General features: G+C 35.8%; 1 protein-coding gene across 1 annotated transcript in view; it reads right to left on the minus strand.

The window, feature by feature from the left end:
* LOC149373234 (inositol-pentakisphosphate 2-kinase-like) overlaps positions 1 to 20,735 on the minus strand; it is a 263,622-nt gene that overhangs the window by 192,318 nt on the left and 50,569 nt on the right. The gene's annotated exons all lie outside the window — the stretch shown is intronic.

A 20,735-nucleotide genomic window follows, 5' to 3' on the forward strand; every position in this document is an offset into this window, starting at 1 on the left:
CATTTTTTAACTCAAGCCTATTAATGCGCTGATCTCGCCCAGCTACCTGGCTGGCAAGGTTATCGATGCGCTTTTCAATTTTTTTAAAGTGACGTTTATTATGAGATCTAATACCATTTATTGCCATCATCAGCTGTTTAAGACATCAGTTTTTATTAAAATCTTGCCAGCCAGATAGCATACCGTTTTCTAGCCTGTCAAATTCAGTAGCCCCAGCAGGGTAATTCCATGAACGAGTGGCAACGGCTTTTAAACATTTCTTACACTTCGGCATATTTATGCGTATGTAGAAGCAAGCTCTGTGAACGGCAGTCTCGATCAATAAATAATAGAAACAATCTAGTCTTAAGAGACAAATGCTACTGACATGTACAAATTTAAAAAATTTACAAAGTACTATACTAACAATAAATAACACGCTTAAGTAATATATGTCAGCTATCTCTCTGTGGAGCAATGTGTGTACTAAGTAAAATTTAAAAGTAAAATTTCGTTTAAACTATACAAAAAATTTGTATCCTCATTTATAAAGAAAACACGAGTTTTGAAAATAGAGTTTGAAGACCTACACATCTCAGCTTAGTTGGTCAGGATTTAATAGGCATCTAGGATATTTGTGACAGCCGCTGGAGCAGACAGCACAAACTAATAATATAATCAAAAACAGACCATACTGGCAACACAGTTGCCATCAGCAGTGGAGACAAAAGGCAGGCAGCACTACAGGCTGTAGCAAAAGTAGATGTATTTGCTGGCCATGGATAATCAACGATCGATGATAATACTGTGACCGTCAGTAAGGCAGCATGCGCATGGGACTGAGAAGATTATCCAGGTGAAGATTTCCAGGTGTTCGGTATGCACAACCCTAGGAAGTAATTATCTACAGAAGAATATTCTCAAGCATGAAGACACAGCCAGTACATGGGACCTGCATCGCAGCCTCATGCAGATTTACAGCAGTAGCTGGGACGACGATCCATACAGCCATTTACAGCCTTAAGCAAAAGCTTCAGTGGCACCAAGAGCCATTCCCGCCATAGGCTGGGCGTAGCCCAGTTCGGGCAAAGTCGGCCGGGCACCAAGGACACCGCGGCAGCTCGCGCAAGAAGGGGGCGTCGCAGCATCTTGACTCACAACGAATAGCCCACCATCAGCGGGCTGAACCTACACAAAAATAGGGAAATCCAAGAATAAACAGTAAAATCAACGTGAGCCAAAAAAAAAAAAAAAAAAGGAAACCAGTACTCACGTGGATGCAGGGCCGCCCTTTCAAGGGGAATCCGCCGGGATCTTCTGCCACCACATCGACCACTAGGGCTAGAAAGGTGCCATGGCACACACAGCCCAACGTGACGGCATAGGACGTCCCAGACTCTAGGACGTCACACCAGATTCAGACGACCCGGCCCGAAGAAGGTAGAGGGGGACCCCGGGGGCAGTCCTGGAATACCACCACAAACGACTGTCCAGACGGGCATTAGACGTCGCAGCATGCGACGCCCCCACGGTACTTATCCCTCTTCACCGGCAGAGGCAGGGCATCGGACGGCCATCCAGGCTGACGAAGGGGACGAGGGTGGCCGAAAAACTCATAAGGGTCGACGACCAACAACCAATAATTGGTGCCATCGCCGTCTGCCCCTCGAGGACCACAAGTTGGGCACCTCGGGGATGACCGACAGATGGCACCCACCGGTAGATATACAGCACAATGGACTAAAGAAGAAAGGCAAAGAATTTACAGAGGTTACACGTAGGAACTAATTAATACAAAGAACGTTTAGCAGTACTTACATGGGAGCATTCACAGCACAGCAACACCTCCTCTATCGCTGCGCTGTCCAAGACAGCGCACATGCTGCCATCTCCAACCACGAACCCGGGATTGCGTGTACTATCGTGAGGCAAGCTACCGAAGTCTCGGAGGCGGCTTACAAAACCAGACGCGTTTGAAAAAAGGGATGAAATAATATTATACGAAAGAGAGAAACAATAAAAGGGAAGTAACGTTTAAGGGAAAAAAGTGCGTCGAACGGAATAAGCAAGGGCCGAAACCAACGGACACCGAATACTTGACAAGTAAAAGAACCAAAGAGCACTGGAGAGAAATCCAGAGAACGCAACTCGACGGGTCCAGGGCGAGAAAAGATAAAGAAACTTAGAAGAGAAGGGGGGTAGACAAAAAATTCCGCAGCACAACATGCGCCTTTCTGTTATGAATGACACATAGCGTCATAGGATACGACAGAGCAAAGTAGATTCAACAATCTGTACAACAACTTACCCATAAATGTCAACACACGCGTACACTTCCTCTGAACACGTTTGCATGGATGTTGAACAGCGCGCATAAGGTAATTACAACAAGGCTAGTATTTTATGTAATTACTACGAGATGTAGCTATCTAAGAGAGAAGAAAGTAGTATTCAATACGTTTTCTCGGAATAACGGGAAAGAATAAATTTTTCTTTTTCTTCTCTTTTTTCTTCCTTCTTCGCAAAAGTTTTAAAAAAATGACGAATGCGGGCAGCTCTGTATGATCGTTATCAGCTAGCACTTATTCGTTTTTTGTTTTTAGCACTACAATGATGTAATCAATATCTCATCATATAGCATACAGCTTTTAAACAGCGCATAAGCACCACGCTATGTAAAGGTAGAGCTGTACTCCTGACTTGACATGCGATATACAACCTTCTCGTGTAGTAAAAATAGTTCTTCTACTATTGTCATTGCCTGTACGAAATATGAGGCTTCAAAAGGGTAATTAAGAGCCGTGCATACGGCACGCTCACAGGTGAATTTTTTTTCTATGGATAATGGATGATGGGAAGTATCCTTTTTTTTTTTGTTGTAGTAAGTCTTAGGGTGAAAGCCGCACGGGAAAAATTACATGAATACTTACATGAACAAAAATAGTAAATAGGTAATAATATTAGTACAAAAGGAAAGCGAATACAAAAAAAAAAAAAAATACGTTTGCTATCGTATACCTTCTATGTAAGGAGAGATCCACACTTGCAGCTCAACGCTGACTAAATAAAGGGGAAATATGAGAGAAAGGATAAGGGACATACGAAAATACACTTAAATAAACAAATATCGATGGGGTATAAATAGTGTTAGGACAAGTTTTTACCACAGAAACTAAAGCGCAGGCTGGTAGTGCGCAATGTATAGCTAACAGCTTTGTGTATTTCAGGGCACAATTGGAGGTACCAGAACAGCTACAGTGGTCGATTACACAAATACAAAATAATTCAGGATTAATCGCGGAAAAGATTTCCCCGTTGGCTACAACCAGCACAAACTGGAAAATCGTACAAAAAATAGACTTATCATTCCACCTCTCGCTAGGACCCAAATTAAAATTGATATGCAGACAATTTTGGAAAAAAAGTGAACAACTAGCACCTAAAGCCGCTCAGAAATTCAGACTACAAACAGTAGGAGATGAAATAACGCAAGCAATGGAGTCCTACAAGCGATTAACAAATCTGCTACAGGGAATAAACAACCACCGTAAAAGAGCAATGATGCCTTGGGGGGAAGTATTCTAAAATTTCTATTCGGAACGTTGGACAGTAGCGATCATGAAGCATTAACAGATGCGCTCAACGTGAATAAAAACAGTTCACATAATGTAGCAAAACTTCTGGCCACACAGACAGAATTAATGTCTAACAGAGTAAGCGATGTAGAGGACAGAGTGCAAGAAATAGAAGCAGATATAAAGAAGTTGGAAAACAAACGACTTACATAAAATAGATAGTTCAACAATTGCAGCTATGAATACACCGGATGGAAGCGTGAAGCAATACATGACAGACTGCGACTCTATGATAAATGCAGTCCTCTTTGCGGCAAAAGGACTAGTACATCCGAGGCTCATATCACCTGCAACTTTTGATAACTCCAGAATACAGGCAAAACTAGCCAGACCCGAGCTAATTTTTCCGGGAGCAGGATCTCAGATAAGTCCGCTTGAAATAATAAATATATCTGGGTTAACAATTTTGATGCAAAATAATCAGTTAAAATACCACATAAGCATCCCGCTGTTCGCTGAAGACTACGCCGATTTATACGGAATTTTGCCCCTACCGATAAAGCAGGAAGGCCTAGTCAGTTCAAACACTTATGCCTATATATGGCCGGAGCACGAATACATGGCCATAAATAAAAGAAGCACCACATACATGGCAATAACGGCTCTCGAAGTCTTCAGGTGTAAGAAATTGCGCAAGTTATTTATCTGCGACCATACGGAACCAATAAGAGAGATAAGGCAACATCATTCGTGCGAAGCCCGGCTTATAGTACAGCACAACATAAGCGATTGAAAAGAATGTTCAGTTAAAATCGTCAAACTACAAGATACATACTGGGCCCGATTCCATGCACCAAACCTTTGGGCTTTTACAACAGTACAAGAGGAGCCACTGTTTATAGAGTGCTATGGCTCAAACCATAGGACAACTTCACTCAAAGGCACGGGCATTTTATGACTTAATAAAGGCTGTGCTGCTCACAACACGAATGTGCGCATATCAGCTCCGTCAAATATAGAGGAAAGGCTAAATACCACCTACTTTGGAATGGCAAATATGAACATCAATGGAATATTAGAGGAACTAGACGGAACATTGAGAAATAAGGGGGTTTTGGATGGTGTCAATACACTATTAGCACAAGGGAAACTTAAGTTAATTAATAAACAGGAGCACTCTAGGACCAACCCTCTAGCTGATGAGACACCCTTAGGGGAGATTATTAAAAAGGCTCGCGGGCTCGTGAAAATTCAACAAACACGAAGAGAAGTTACAAATTTCAGATGGCTCCTTTACCTAATGGTAGGACTGATAATCATGGGAATGAGGTTTCTTTTTCTTATGTATAAGTGCCTTCTTTATCGGGGGGCCCTACTACTTATATGTCATAGAATGTTCGCAGGTAATCAGCGTGAAAACAACTCTGAAAGAGATGGAACCACGGCAATATACTCGTCAGCACCGCAGCCAACATCCATCGAAATGCAGAAGACTCCAAGACGCCTAATTAACATCCCAGTAATCAACACGGGAACATCTTTTGAAGGTCGCGAGTCCACATAAAACACACGACGTAGTACAGCAATTTTTATTACCAACGGAAAAATAAATAAAATGAAGGAATATAAAATAATAAGTAATACATAAGTAAAATAACAAGTGTATTGTAATGGCAATAATAACTATATTTTAATTGCAATTTTGTAATGATAATAAAAAATAAAAAAAATAAAAAAGAATAGGGTAACAATATTATAAGAACAATTATGACAATAATATTATCAAGAAAAACGGGAATGAGCGCCGGGAGTCGCTCGACTGTATTGGTGGGCGCAGTTCCTAGGACGACACTATGAAAGAATTTTTTTTTTTCAAAAATAATAAGCATTGGAAAATTTGTTTTGAGTAAAAAAAAAAAAAAGAAAAAAAAAAAAAAGGGAAAAACTACCTATCATTGAGCACGATACATGGTAATTGTAGCTATTATAATTATAAGACTCAGCAGACAAAAGCGAGCGCCGGGAGTCGCTCGACTGTATCGGGGGGCGCAGTCCATAGGACAAACACAAGAAAGAATTTTCTTTTCTCGTTTAAATTAATGGTAAGAAATTTATAGGGGAATTTTTTTTGCAAAATCAACAAACGATAAATAAGTGTATGGGAAATGATAAAATAGAAACTCCCTGTAAAATGATGTAATGTATTATTCCAAATTTATTATTTTAAATGTGAAACAACTATTAATGTAAAGTAGTCTTAAGCAGATGCCCAATTCACGGAAATTTCAAATATAATTGTAATATAAGGCAAAGCGCATACAACATCAATATTTTTATACACTTAACACACAATGAGAGAAGACTGAATGATTAGAAGAGCAAAAGTATTAATGGAAAGGGAACAGCGGATCTCTACAATAGAATGAAAGAATGAGTGTGAAATACTTAATTACATAAACAACACAAATAACAGAATACAGAACAGCACACATACAAACAATCGTAAGCAAGTCTACAGGCTCAACTCTGGATAAATTGAAAGGTCAGCGTCGTCGAGGGCGACGAAGTCGCGGCCTCGGACGTGTAACGTACGACATGAAAGGCATATCATATTGACTCTCTCTAGTAACAGCGAGGCTTTTTTATCAAGAAGGCATCGACAGGTGGGGAACAAGCTAATATAAGGCCCAGCGAGCCTCAATTTGCGGTACTCAGGTGGCATTCGGGTACTCAGGCGGCACTCAGGCAGTCAACCAGTCAAAGAGTCAAGCAGTCGAGCAGTCGGGCATTCGCGGATTTGGGAATTAGGGTTACACGACGAGCCTTAGAGATCAAGCACACGCGCTACATTGCCTTTAATTTTGGTGATTGAATAGAGCTCTTGATATAATCAATTGTTCATCATTCTCACGAAGCACCTCCTTACCAATATCTTCCCTACGTAACAGTTATGTAAACAAACTCCAATTTTTTTAATTAAATGCTGAGATAAAGATTTGCCACTGATATATACGTTTACTCTTCCTCAGAAAACAAAAATGTTTTTGCAATTTCAATAAGTATTTTAATAGAGGTTTTCGTCTTGCGTTACTTAAATTTATCTATTATATGCGCGATCACTGATTATGCAATAGCAATAATTCCTTTGTGAAGAATTTTATTAATGTTGTTCTCCCTGATTTTGGCATATTTACTTTCAAACTGGGAGCTAAATCTCATTTTACTTCGTTTCCAGATTCTTAAATTATTATAAAACATTTTAACTCTTTGAACTGTACTTTAACCTTTAACAAATAAGACAAAGAAATGTGTATAAATATTGATAAATCATGCCTTAATATTTTAAAAAATCAGATAGTAAAAAATCACAGAATTTTTTATCTTGATAATACAATTTTCAATAGTATAAAATCAACAAAAAATTGTTTAAAGCAACACACTGAGCTTTTGGTTACTAGAGCAGACAAAAAAGGCACCGCTATCGTTTTGTATAAGAAAAATAATTTTTGTAGAGTCAATGCCATTTTGTCTGATGTTTTATACTATATTAAATTACAAGATAATGATAGAAAAATAGTCCTTTCCCATATGATTTTTGCTGTAAAGAATCTTGTCAAAAAATGGGACGAGAGAGGTGCGCTTAAAGCAGTAAAGGTTCCAGAGCCAGATATTTTGAACCTAAATCGTAGCAAGATTTCTAAGGCCTATGGCTTAATTAAGGCACATAAGGATGGTTTTCCAGATAGGTTAATTGTGTCTTTGATTGGTTCTCTGATTGATCAACTGGATAAATGGTTTTCAAAACATTTTAAAACATTTTTAAACAAATCTAATTATTCTGTAAAAAATGCTTACTGTTTGGTTTTGAGCCTTCGATCTTTGGACTGTATGGAGGATGATGTATATAGGGACCGAACAGCGAGGGCAAGTAGAAGAATTAAACTTTATTCACCTATCGAAGGTCACTGAAATTCATTCATTCAATTAACATACAAAATAAGAGAATAATGGTACAAGTCTTATATCTGTCTTTTTCTGAACACTTTTATACAAAAAATTTATTCTTTTAAATGTATACGCAAGAGATTGTTCTTTGTTAGTGTCTTCGCAGGGAAAATTAATGCCCTTCTTGCAGACTATCCTGATTAGTAAATCCGTTTGATAGCTGCAAGGTACACATGGCGTTTTTCTCCCGATTATATAATAACCTATGAACTCAGTTCAACAAGAACTAAGTAGTTGGTTTTCGACGTGACGAGGTCGTGACAATGGCGGACTTTCCACCACGTATAGCACGGTATTTGATTAGAGAACGAGCAAAGTCTCGCCTTTTGCTTCGTCGAACTAAACACCAACAAAATAATTGTTAAAAGCTCCAAGTCTTTAGCAGTAGCGTTGATAAACGAACGCGCGAAAAACCAAAGTGGGAAAAGAGCTCGAACTCTCGCGACAAACGTGGTTTTTCAGCAATGGTGCTCTGGCCTCGTTCAAACAGAGCTGCACTAGCACCTGACTAGCTTAATGAAGGACCGGTTGCTGACTCTGCGCAGCCAGCGTCGCTCTCGCTGCTCGTTTACGCGACGCGGCGGCGATATTGGCTACCTATACCACGTGGGTCTCTCGCTATCTCTTTCTCTCTCTCCTCACTAGACTCTTTTTTGAACAAACTCCCCCCTTGGCTTGCTCGACTTAAATACGAGTGCAAGCCAACCTAATTTATTCGTTTTCTACCAAGAGAATCAACCGATGGATAGGTCTGGTAAGGGTGGAGGAACACGTCTCAATGGAAGCCACTCGAACTAGGTTGTCTTTTCTGGGGTAAACTCTAAGAACTCTCCCAAGAGGCCAACTGCCCGAAGGGGTATTTTTGGATTTTATTAGCACCATATCACCATGAACGAGTGATCAAGAAGGCAACGTACATTTTTTTCTGGATCGAAGAGAGGTGAGATATTCGGTGGTCTATTTTTTCCAAAACTGTTGGGCTAATTGTGCGATAAAACGTCAACGTCGCAATAAGGGCACCTTAACATTGTACAATCGAGCTTCTGGAATGATATAAGGTTCCTTCAGGTTTAGCAAATAAGCAGGAGTAATTACGGCGAGACTTTCTATATCGTTGTTCAACGGGACGAGAGGGCGAGACTTCAGCAAAGCCTCGATTCGACATAGTAAAGTGGAGTATCCAACGAAAGTAAGAGCGTGATCGCTTATCACTCGCTTAAGATGAAAATTTAACATTTGAGCTAGCTCTTTCTCAGTTCTGATGAAGTTGGTGGCTCGGTCACTGTAAAGTTCCGAACAAGCACCACGGCGAGACGTAAATCGAGTGAAAGCGGCGATGAACGCTTTTGCGGAATAATCTTTGACTATTTCCAAATGACCAGTACGGGTGCACAAACAAATAAACACAGCGATCCAATCTTTAGTGGTTATTTTACCTTGGGTCTTGGTAAGACGAACTTTAACGGGTCCAGCGTAGTCGATACCTGTTTTAAAAAAAGAAGCTGGCAAAACACGAGGAGTGGGGAGCGAACTCATCACTTGCGATCGGGTGCGACCCACATATCGCTTACAAGTTACGCAACGAGATGTCACTGAGTTGACTGTTTGAAGACCTCCTACGATCTAAAACTCCTGACGAGTATTTACCAATGTGATTCTGGGACTGCCGTGAAGACATCTAAGATGGGTAGCATGGATGATAATAGTAGTTAGAAGTTCGTCTGAAAGCAATACTAAAGGGTGTTTGGTACTAAATTTTAATTCCAAATTTTTCAACCTTCCACCAACTCTTATCAGCCCTTCATCTAAAAAGGGAGACAGTTTTACGAGTTTACTCGACAGTGGTAACGGTTTTTGTTGCTCCCAAGGTAATGTCGTATTTGGTCCCTATATACATCATCCTCCATATAGTCCAAAGATCGAAGGCTCAAGGGAGGCGTTTCACTTAACGATGTACTTCACTCTGGACCGAACCTATAGGGCAATAGCAAGGGCAAGTAGGAGAATGAAACTTTATTCACCTTTCGAAGGTCACTGAAATTTACTCATTTAATTAACACACAAAAAAAGAGAATAATAGTACAAGTTTTATATCGCTGTTTTTCCGAACACTTGTATACAAAAAATTAGTCCTTTGAGCTGGATCGCAAGGCAAGCCATAAAGGATTTACAGAGTTCTACCAAAAAAACAAGGACGCCATCTTTGCTGCAACGCACCAGAAGGGAACCGCTTGAGCCGCGAGGAGAGATGCTTCACGGCAGCCGTTTTCGACCACTTCAAAATCACGTCGCCTTGGACGAAGAAGACAAGCCGTGACGTCATCGCCTTACCAGAAGAGCCAACTGTGCGCCAGTAGCACCCTAGTGGAATTGTGTATAAACCAACGCTGAGTGCTAGTGCGGTAAGGAGAAAGTGCTCCATCGCTCCAGTGTCATCGTTTTGAGCGCTGTTGTTGTGCCTTTCGTCGAGCGCTGTTGCTGCGTTGTTCAAGTCGTTGCTACTCCGTTGCTGCTGCATGGCTGTTGAGCTTCCACACGACCGTTGCCGCTGAGCTACAATTAAATTGACTTGCGAACGTCGCTATTGTTCTGCTACCTTGCTGCTCCACTGTAGCTGCATCTTTCGTCGAGCGCTGTGATTGCACTGTTAAAAGCTGTTCGCTAAAAAAATGACAAGCTGGTTTTCTAGGAACAGCGTTGTTCGTGAGTACCCAGAAAAGGAGTAAAAGACTTTAAGTTGTCATTTTCGAATTTTTAACTTTGTGTCGATAAAAATTAAAAACTTTAAATCGTTTAAAAATCATTCTCTTTTTGATAACAAGTATAAATATCTTTATTTTGACTGATAGTACAAAAAAAGAAAATTAATCCAAGAGATCTGTTCACGTTATACTATATTACAGTTTTCTCTTATATTGTCGGACAATCCGTTTAAGCGTTTTCTATCGATGAGATCGTCTCATAATTATATCGCGTTATAAAGAGTTGTCGCCTTTATTGTAGAGAGTATGTGAACAATTTAACATCAACTGTCGATGAAAGAGAATATAAAAGACGCGCTGCATCTATAATTTACAAATCTACTATTACTATCTAGTCAACAAATTTAATTGTTTAGAAAATTGATTCGCGTTATTGTAGAGTACCAATGGTTGACAAAAATTCAAAAAGTAGAAATTGTTAACGCGACCAAAATCAACGCGTTTAACTCAGTGTACTTTCAATTGTTGATTTACCCGCGAATTTACCAAACCCGACGATTGATTTTGTTAAAAACAAAAGGGCTCAATTGCAAAACAATTGTTATCAATATACTTTGATTTCAACTTGATTAACTGAAGAATTTCGATGCCGAGTCGATTCTCGAGTTCACAAGGTCATGGAATTTTATTACACCCTTGTTGAATGCTTCGATGCTTTATTAAATTTGTTTAGCTGTAAGAATAAAGTTAGTTTAAGTAAAAAAAAAGAAGTTAATAACTTATATTGTTTAAATTGAAATTGGTTATAAAACGCAATTTAAACTTACGAATTCAATTATGATTGAATAATTGAACGGTGAATTTTTTGTAAGCTTGCGATTTAACATAATTATTTTTTATATCAAATCTTACGGTCTCACCTCACTAGAACAAGGAAGTAATTTGATTATTATAATTAGTTAATGAGTTAGTTTTGATAGTTGTTTTTCTGTCAAGAGCTCTTCCATTTCCTTCCCCTTCTTTTCTATAGTAACTTTACAATCCCAAATCTATTTTTGCCATGGAGAATTTTATTAAACCACAAATGGCCCTTCAAGGTCCCATTGCCAACGCTTTTGCTGATTTTAAAAAGGTTAGACAACAAAAAATGACAAAGGGATGTGCTCTCGATTATGTAGATCGATTGAATGAGCGTTATGATAAACTAAAGCAAATTGATAAAAAGATCCTTAGTGCAGAAGATTACGATCTGAAAAATGAATATATTACAAAGGATTTATTTGAGTCTATAAGCGACGATTATTTTGCTTCTAAGGGCACGTTCAATGATTTCCTTGACCAGCTAGAAACCGCCGCTGCTTTAGATGAATCCGTGCTTAATAGATCCGGACAGCCAGGTATTGTGTTTAGCCCTCCCACTCAACTACCACGAGTAGAGCTTACAAACAATTCAGGCGAAGTACAGTATATAACCCCTAAAGTCAAATTTCATCATTTGCGAACTCATCTTTCAGGTGAGGCTGCTGATTTATTGAAAAGTTTGCCGATCACTACTGAAAATTACCAGATAGCTTGGGATAAATTATGTAAGAATGACGGCAGTAAAAGACGTTTAGTCTCTAATTACGCGAGAATAATTTTGTCTTGCAAGCCCATGAAGTCAGATTCCCTTCATGAAATTAAGAACTTGATTCTCTCATTGCTAGTGAGCACAATGTCAGTGAAGAAGATTTATTGATCGAGCTTGTAATTAGTAGGTTTGATGTTGGTACGAAACGTGACTGGCAGCAATTTCTTGGATTTGATTCTAATCCTCCTGCTTTGGAACAGTTGCGCAATTTTCTTTTTAATCAAGCTTTGCTTCTTGAAGGGATAAATGATCGTGGTACTTCTAGTCGACAGACAAATAGAACAATTACTGTTCACGCGTCAAGTGAGGACTAGCCAGGATGTATTTTGTGTGAAGAGACACACTCGATAAAGTCGTGTTCAATTTTCAAAGGACTAATTTTTTGTATTCAAGTGTTCGGAAAAAGAGCGATATAAAACTTGTACCATTATTCTTTTTTTTTGTGTGTTAGTTGAATTTATAAATTTCAGTGACCTTCGAAAGGTGAATAAAGTTTCATTCTCCTACTTGCCCTCGCTATTCGATCCCTATATACATCATCCTTTATACAGTCCAAAGATCGAAGGCTCAAAACCAAACACTTACGAAGATGGAGAAATAATAAAAAAATTAGTAATTTCAGAGAATTATACTTTTGTATCTTTTGACATAGTAACAATATATACTAATCTTCCATTTTCTCTAATAAGAAATTGTATGTAGCAAAAAGTTAATAACTTCATCAACCTTTTGGGCATAGACAAGACTGAGTTCTTGGATGGAGATAAGTTATTCAGAGTTTCTTCTGTTATTTCTTTCAAGCCCAGTGCTTTAGACCGTATATTTTTTGTAATAATAGAAGTACTCGTGTGCGTCGGTGCACCAGAACTTAAGAGTATGTTTTCTTAAATACGAGGGGTAATTGATAATTCTCCACTCGTCATATCCTTCCTTAAAATTTTATCTTCATTAGATAGGGGTTTAAATTCCGTTGAACGTCTGGATAAATTTGCAATTTTTTCACCTAATACAGAATCATCAAAATTATCAGGATCGTTAGTGTCTACTTCGATTAATGTGTCCTGAATTTCGGGATCCAGCTTATCTTTGTCATAAAATCTGGTTACTAATTAAAAATCCGTATAAGCTTGTTCGGGTTCATTATCATTTTTAGACTTGTCTAAATATTGATAAAGACTTTTAATAAATTTTTTGTTAAACTTCGTATTTCTTGACAAGCAACCTACTCAATTTACTTGTCGTAGTTTAAGGTTGGACTTCAAAAACGTCGTCATTTTAACCTTCACTAAGTGAAATGGGTGTTACGGAGATTTAAGTATTTGTAGCGTCTGAGTTAGTATCTGTATGTGAGTCTACTTTCGTTTCAGTCAATTCTTGCCGTAATACAGTTCATCTAGGGTCGTATAATGGTGGTTGTGTACCTTTTCCTGACGATTTTTCAGTATTACTCTTGTCGTTTTTGGAAAACATAGTTCTCCTTGACGATGCATCAAGGTTAGTTATTTCTATGACTGGTAATTGTGGCATTTTCTCATTTTTGAAACTAGTAGGTTTTATTCCGGTGGTTTCTGTATTCGTATCGCTGATGTTGAGGCTACTAATTTTGAAAAATGTACTTTTAATAAGTTGGAATCTTTTGATGTGTTTATAGTGATATTTTTTTACATACTTAGTCAAGACATAGTTGATGTCTGTGGTTGTAGAAATGTATTTAAGGGATCGTCTAGGGCCCCTGGAGAATTTTGGTACATTTGCTTCTGATTTGGTCATGCTTCTAGGTTTTGTTACTTTTACTGTCTTGATCAAGGTTGTGGACAATGTTCTAGGTTTGATCGTTGTTAAATTGTGTGTTCTTACTATTTCTTTTCTCTGATTTTGTAATTCTGTTTTCTTCTTTTTTTTTCTCTTTTAACGCATCATCATAACTCTTAAGAATGGAAATCCATTGTTTGTATTGTTTTTCGTAAACAGGAATGGTCTGACTGGGTTTTTAGATAATGCATCAGCAATGGTTTTGAGTTTTTCTGGCTTTTATTTGCAAGTGTATTTAAAATCAGTGAATTTAAACATCCAGCGCATTGAACACTGACCCAGATCTTTCCGTATATACATTAAATTCAATGGTTCATGATCAGCTACAAGAACGAATTCATTTTCTAGTAAATATGAACGAAAATGATGCATTGCATATAGTGCAGCTAAGAATTTCTTTTTAGTAGTAAAAAAAAAGTTAGGAATAAAATTAGCATTCCTTTTAATATAATAATCGTTAGAATTTTCGTAAATATATCGTCCAAAATCATTCTGATAATAACTAGAGTTCCTCGACTGATTTAAAAAATTCCAATCTTTTCCTGATTTTGATAACTTCTAGGGTAATCCTGTCCATTACTGTATTGTTGATATTGTTTATTATGATTTAGATAATTGTAATACGGCCTATTAGCGTGATGATTCTAATTGTTGATCTGTTGCTCATTAACTTGTCCTATCTGATGTGATGTGAATGGCTGATCAGGGTACTTATTCTGCTGTTGATATGAGTTATGTAATTCATTTCTAAAATCACTACAACTTTTTTAAACATGTCTAACACCATGTCTTTTATAGGGATTATTATATGCATGTTGTATGTATTGCCTTTATCTTCCATCTACGCCTTTTTAGCACCGCTCAGCAGTAGATTTACGTTATCATAATATTCCCCAAGCGATTGACCTTATCGTTGGCGCACGTTCTGCAGCTGAGTTGAATAATAAGCAACGGTTTTTCTTGTCACATATGTTTTTTTTTAAGTGGGTTATAAATGCCTTGAGGTTTTCAAAGTCTTGACGACTTATGCTTATGCGTGCGGCACCTTGTAGATTCTGCAATACTGCTCTTTAATATACATTTTTTTTTTCTTAATAACCCAGCTTTCTCCGTTTCTAACATGTTAAATATAATCCTTGAGCGGAATATTATTCCCATCAAATATAGGAATGGATTTCATTGCATGTTAACATGAAAAATTGGCATTAAGAGACTCCATCAGCGCTTTAGCTACCGTCATATCGGCATCAGCTTAATTATCGTCTTTATTCAACATTTTTACCATTGATTTATTATCTTTGTTGTGTAATTGAGGTTGTGTAATTAACGTTGTGTGCATGTTTTTTTTGTGTACTACATTGTATCCTACTTTGCTTACTACATTCTATTCTACTACTGTTATTAAAAACACAATACTGTCTTTTTTTTTTCCCGTAATTTTTACAACAGTTAACCCTTGTTTTTTTTTTGTTTATTTATTAATGTAGTATTAAATTTTTCATTTTTTGTTTAGTTCCATTTTTTAAAATATCACAAAATACTGCATAAACTATGCTTTCCACAAAGGCACAGCATTTACGCGTCCGCACACAATGCACTATATGGGGTGTTTCGCATGATTTATTAACATGCTTCTTTGAATTGTGTTTGGTGTTTCTTTAAAAAAAGTAATAAGATAATATACAAAAAACAAAAAAATAGCTAGAGACCATAAACCACGCTCTGCTACCAATTTTTTGTTAAATAATCATTAATATTACTTAATTTTAGCAATCGGTTTAAAACCGACTTTTCTAAAAGTCTTGAAGTTTTATCATTGAGGAAATAAATATAATGTAAAATAGAATAAAAAAAAATTTATTCATCCACGCAAGTCGTCACTTACAAATTTTGAAGGAAACGAGATAACTTTATGTTTTTAAATTTTTAGTTTATTGGATATAGAATGGTAGAATAATATAGAAAATTAGTTAAAAAAAATTTTTTTCCAGAAAAACTTATAAGAACTTGACATAAAATGAATTATAATGTAATACAATATAACATAGAAGTGCAACATATAACTAAAAATAATGACATAATTTGAGTTTTCATATAGATTTGTTATTTAAAAGAGAAGAACAGACTTTTTCGATCAGGATCCTCAACATAACCTAAAAATATTCCTTGACATAACCCAATTTTCTTTGCTACATCTTTAAATACATCGTAACAATATGCTTTATATTTCATAAAGTTATTAGATCTTTATTTCTTTATCAAATAACAAATACAGTCAAGACATCAATAAAAAAAATCTTTTATCTTCAAAATTTCCATGATTTATTTCCATATTTTATTTTTGAACTATACGATTAAAGTCAAAAAAAATTGATACGCTATACGTTAGTTGTATAACTACGATGTTTTAGTGGAAATAACATTCGTAAAATCTATTTCAACTATTCGATACCTACTTGAACTATTCAATAATGTCCACATAACCTCATTACATTCGAAACAAAATTTGACTATCTACAAACCTTTAAATATCCCTTCCAATTAATCAATTATTTCTTGACCTATTATATATTACACGTTCACAATAAAACTTTCATCTTAATCGATTGTCAAGATCTTAATTTTAAAACTAAAACCTAATTGTTGTTCAGAACTGGGAAAAGGGAGCGTCTAATCTGAACATTCTTACAATTTGGTCTTATGGTTGATCTATATACTTACTTGGAAAAAGATTCTTTATTTTTTGTTAATTGAATTACAAGCTTTATAATTATTATACCAGATGAACCTCAATAACTGTTTACAGTTGTGAATATAACCTCTATGTGTCTTTTGAATAGATGTTGTATAATGTACTGTTTTTTGTCAAACTATTTAGGTAATTTAAACCTAAGATACTACTTGAAGTATTATCAATCATTACTTCATACGAAACCGTATTTATCCTCATTTTTTTAATTAAGAAATTTGATAACCTAAAAATTACTATAATCAGGTGAATTCAGGAGTTTTTTTGGATCAAAAGAATGTATTAGTGTTATTCCTTATGTTTCTTAATCACTGTGTCATTAAAATGTTTACTTACGTTAATAAGTACGAATTGTTGACATTTTTTATGATAATTACAGTCACTTATTGGAAATAAAATGCTTTTGTTTCATTATTATCAATTATTTACATAGCTCCACAAAAAAATTAAAATTTTTTACTCATAAACACAAACTATTCTGATTATACAAATTTGACCCCGCTGAAACCGAATCTGAGGTCAAAATTACCAATTACGTCAGGTTTCTGTTATAATCTTAGGAACTTACCCAAAAAAAAAGAAAATAACGAACTCGGCTAAAAAACTAAAACAAACCTTGCAACCCCATAATACTACGATAGAATAATCTAAATGATTTGGAAACTCTTCAATCACATGACCGTAAAACCTCATAAACGATAACCCTATAACGTCATAGCTCCAAAACTTCATTACTCAAAACCATATAGCTCTATTACCTAAATATCAGAAAAAGCAGCATTTAGGTGTCCTTACACTTAGGAATGCAGATTTCTCGTTGTGATGTATTTCTTGAACCCGTACACTTATGCCTTCATAACCCAATAACCTTATTACTTACAATTTCTCTGTATACATATAGCTACATAACCTAAATAGCTGAAAAAAAATTTATTCGTATACTAACTCTGGGATGCTAATTTTTGGTTGTGAATTGTTATTTTCTAAGAGCGTTAAGCTATTTATTTCAGCCTTTTATACACCAGGAAAAATCGGAAGCGTGGAGCACAAGATGTGTACAATCCTTGAGACGGCAGGCATTATGTAATTAGCGCAGGACTTGCCTCAACGTTTTTCATTGTAGTATACATTTTTAATCGAACCCTTAAAGTTTGGTCACGCACGTTGACTACGTTTGATATTTATAAGAAAAAAAAAGCCCGATATTTCTCACATGCACGTTTTTGGGTGCAATGCATATCCTCTTATTCCCAGAATTTCACGTAAGAAATAAGACGCAAAATCATAAAAATTCATGCTAGTTGGTTAAGAAAATGATAAAAACAACTTTTTGCTATGTAAATTGCTGCTAGCTACCTCTGATGGTCTTTAATAGGGCGAGTTCTCGGAAAAATTATACAGCTCTGTATATAAACTTGCCGAAAACCGTGCAACTCATTTAGTTAAAATCTTAAAGTCAAAGCATATTTCTGACTAACAGTAATGGTAAAAGTTGTAGATGTGGAGATAAGGGAAAAAGAAGTTTATACAGTCATATTTGACATCAATGTATTTAGTAATTATAATCATATACATAATTATCCATGTAACCACGAAATCACTGACAGGACTTTAAACTGACATGCACTGCGCTTGCGCAGCAGATGGAAAAAAGAACGAAACGTGTTTTACTCGTTTTGTATTGAAAGAATCACTTATGATATTTTTATCATTGCAAATATTGTTGTCAAATACATTTATATAAATTCTTTATTTCTTAATCTACAACTTTTACACATAAAACAGGTCAAAATAGAGTTAAGTCTGAAGATCTACAGGTGAAAAAAGTTAATCGTTCATAGAATTAAGGCCAGTGTTCCAAGAGCTAACAATATTTTTATCACTACGGGCGATTCAATCGATTTTTTTATCCCATTCAAACAAACTTACATAGCAAATAGAATGCATAATGCGGGCACGGTGCAAAAAAAAATTTTGATAAATGTGACTTTCATATTATTCGAAATCTTATGATAACTTGCAAGTGCCGAAATGATTCAATTGTATTGTAGCATATCATAAATTTTGCGATGAACCATAATAAATATTCCTTACAAATTCCTTTATAAAAAATTATAAGAAAACTTTTAATTGTGAAGATTACTCTATTTAGAAAAGAATGATATCAAAAAGATCCACAAGCACACCTGAAAAACAGCTCGTGAAATTTAATCAATTTACCCAAATCAAAAAATCATATTAGTCATAAAAGAGTGTCAAAAATTTCAGGGACAAAACCTGACAGCGATTTATAGTATAAAGATCAAGTTTACACAGAAGGCTTTTTTCAAAACGCAAGCATAGATTAAGATGACATTTTCTCACCTTTAGTAAAATAAGAGTGTGTGTATTTTACTTTCTATCGCCATTCAAGAAGACCTAGCTTTTTTAAAGTTTGATTTACTTATTGTGCTCGAGCAGCAAGTATATTTTTACGTTCGTTTTGTAGTTAATGAACAAACCCTTCTACTTTGACTGACGTCTTATTTTTGTGTAGACCCAACTAGTGCATCACATGTAGTATATGATGTCCAACTGCCAAGTGTCAGGCCTACCTCTACAACTCCACGCCGTAGTGTACGAGTGACTTCTGTAGTGCATAAACGTAAACAGTAAGGCCTTACATACTCAGCTGTTGATCGTTGATACCTTTCGGGCGCATACTTCACGAGCAGCGCGTCTTTGTTTACAAAGTTATTTTTGAGTTTGGCGGATTTCGTGATTGTTAAAAATGACTGAAAATGAAGATCAATGAATTTGAATTAAATTTTGTTTAGAAAGGTTATTACTGGTGATGAGTCATGGATTTATAGTTATGATCGTGAAACAAAGCAACAGTCTTCTCGATGGAAACACTCTCCATCGCCAAGCCCAAAAAAAGCACGCTTAAGTCGAAGCAATGTTAAGTCAGTGTTGATTTTTTTTTTATTGGTAGAACACCTACATATATAGAACACAACACGTGTACCACGAATATGCACCAATAGATAAGATAATTAATAAAAAATTTTAAGTTGAAGTTTTAATACGTTTGCATGAAGCAATAAGAAGAAAACGCTTGAACATTTAAAAAAAAGCGGTTAAGAATAATGCGACGAGAAAACTGAAGGTCATCCCTAAAAGTGAGTTCCAAGACTGTTTCAAGAAGTGGGAACATCACTGGAACCACGTCGTTCAATCAAATAGAGATTACTTTGAAGGATGCTATGCTCTGGATGATGAAAAATAATGCCAGCGCGAAGTTGTAGAGGCAGGCCCGATACTTTCTGGACATACCTCGTACTGTGTCCCATAGTGTGTCGAAAAGTACTTTTTAGGGACAAAAATCTGCATCACAAACAAATTTAAAACGATTTTGATAACTTTTTTCTCAAATGCTTAGGAAATCATTAATTTCAAAGTCTCACTGGCACATTCTTCAGTATTTCAAAATATAACCTGTAAAAAAACTTTGTTACTAAAAAGTTATGAAACGTGGTAAAAAAAAAAAAAAATTACTTAGTTTATTTAAATTTAACTATAAATAGGTTTTTTTTATGTAAATAATTAATACATAAGGATGGCACATAATATTATAAAGAATTTAAGACACATAACCTAACTTTTCTCCATAACTAATATATAGTTCCCTTAATTAGTCATCCTGACAATTTTCGCACAATTTATCTCGAACGCATATCTTGGGACGTAACCTGCGACAATTCAATTTTTTTTAATAATGAAATTAATAAGAGAAAAAAGGAACAATTATTAAGTTTGTTTTGTTTTAAAGATAAACGTATGTACGTTTTCATAAAATAAATTGTATATTGACATCCAAACAATATTTTAATAGGTGTGGACACACTTAAAATTACTTTTCATTAGAACTCATATCGATTAATTTCATTCAGCTGTGTCTGCAGTTTAAAAATAATTTTCACAATTTTTACAAATTATAAAGAAATAACGAGCTTTAAGGTCTCACTGCGATTTTGCTTGGCATTATTGATACCTTTCACAAAAATCTTTTTATTAAAAAATTATGAGATTAATAATAAGAATGGTAATGAAATTATGCATCTCTTCTAAATTCACCAACTAACGTATTGACTACGAGCACATCTCAGATTGCACCACCAATGCCAGAGTTAAGTACCAAATTATTTAGCACAAAAAAATTGGATCTTACGGGAATAACTCTATTTTAATTTTCTACAATTCTTTTTTTGTCTGGCAGTTAATGAAACTAGTACATACTTACC

Source organism: Copidosoma floridanum, unplaced genomic scaffold, assembly GCF_036245765.1.
Source record: "Copidosoma floridanum isolate Cflo_tuat_1 unplaced genomic scaffold, Cflo_Japanese_pri ptg000034l, whole genome shotgun sequence".
In the NCBI taxonomy this organism is placed as follows: Eukaryota; Metazoa; Arthropoda; class Insecta; order Hymenoptera; family Encyrtidae; genus Copidosoma; species Copidosoma floridanum.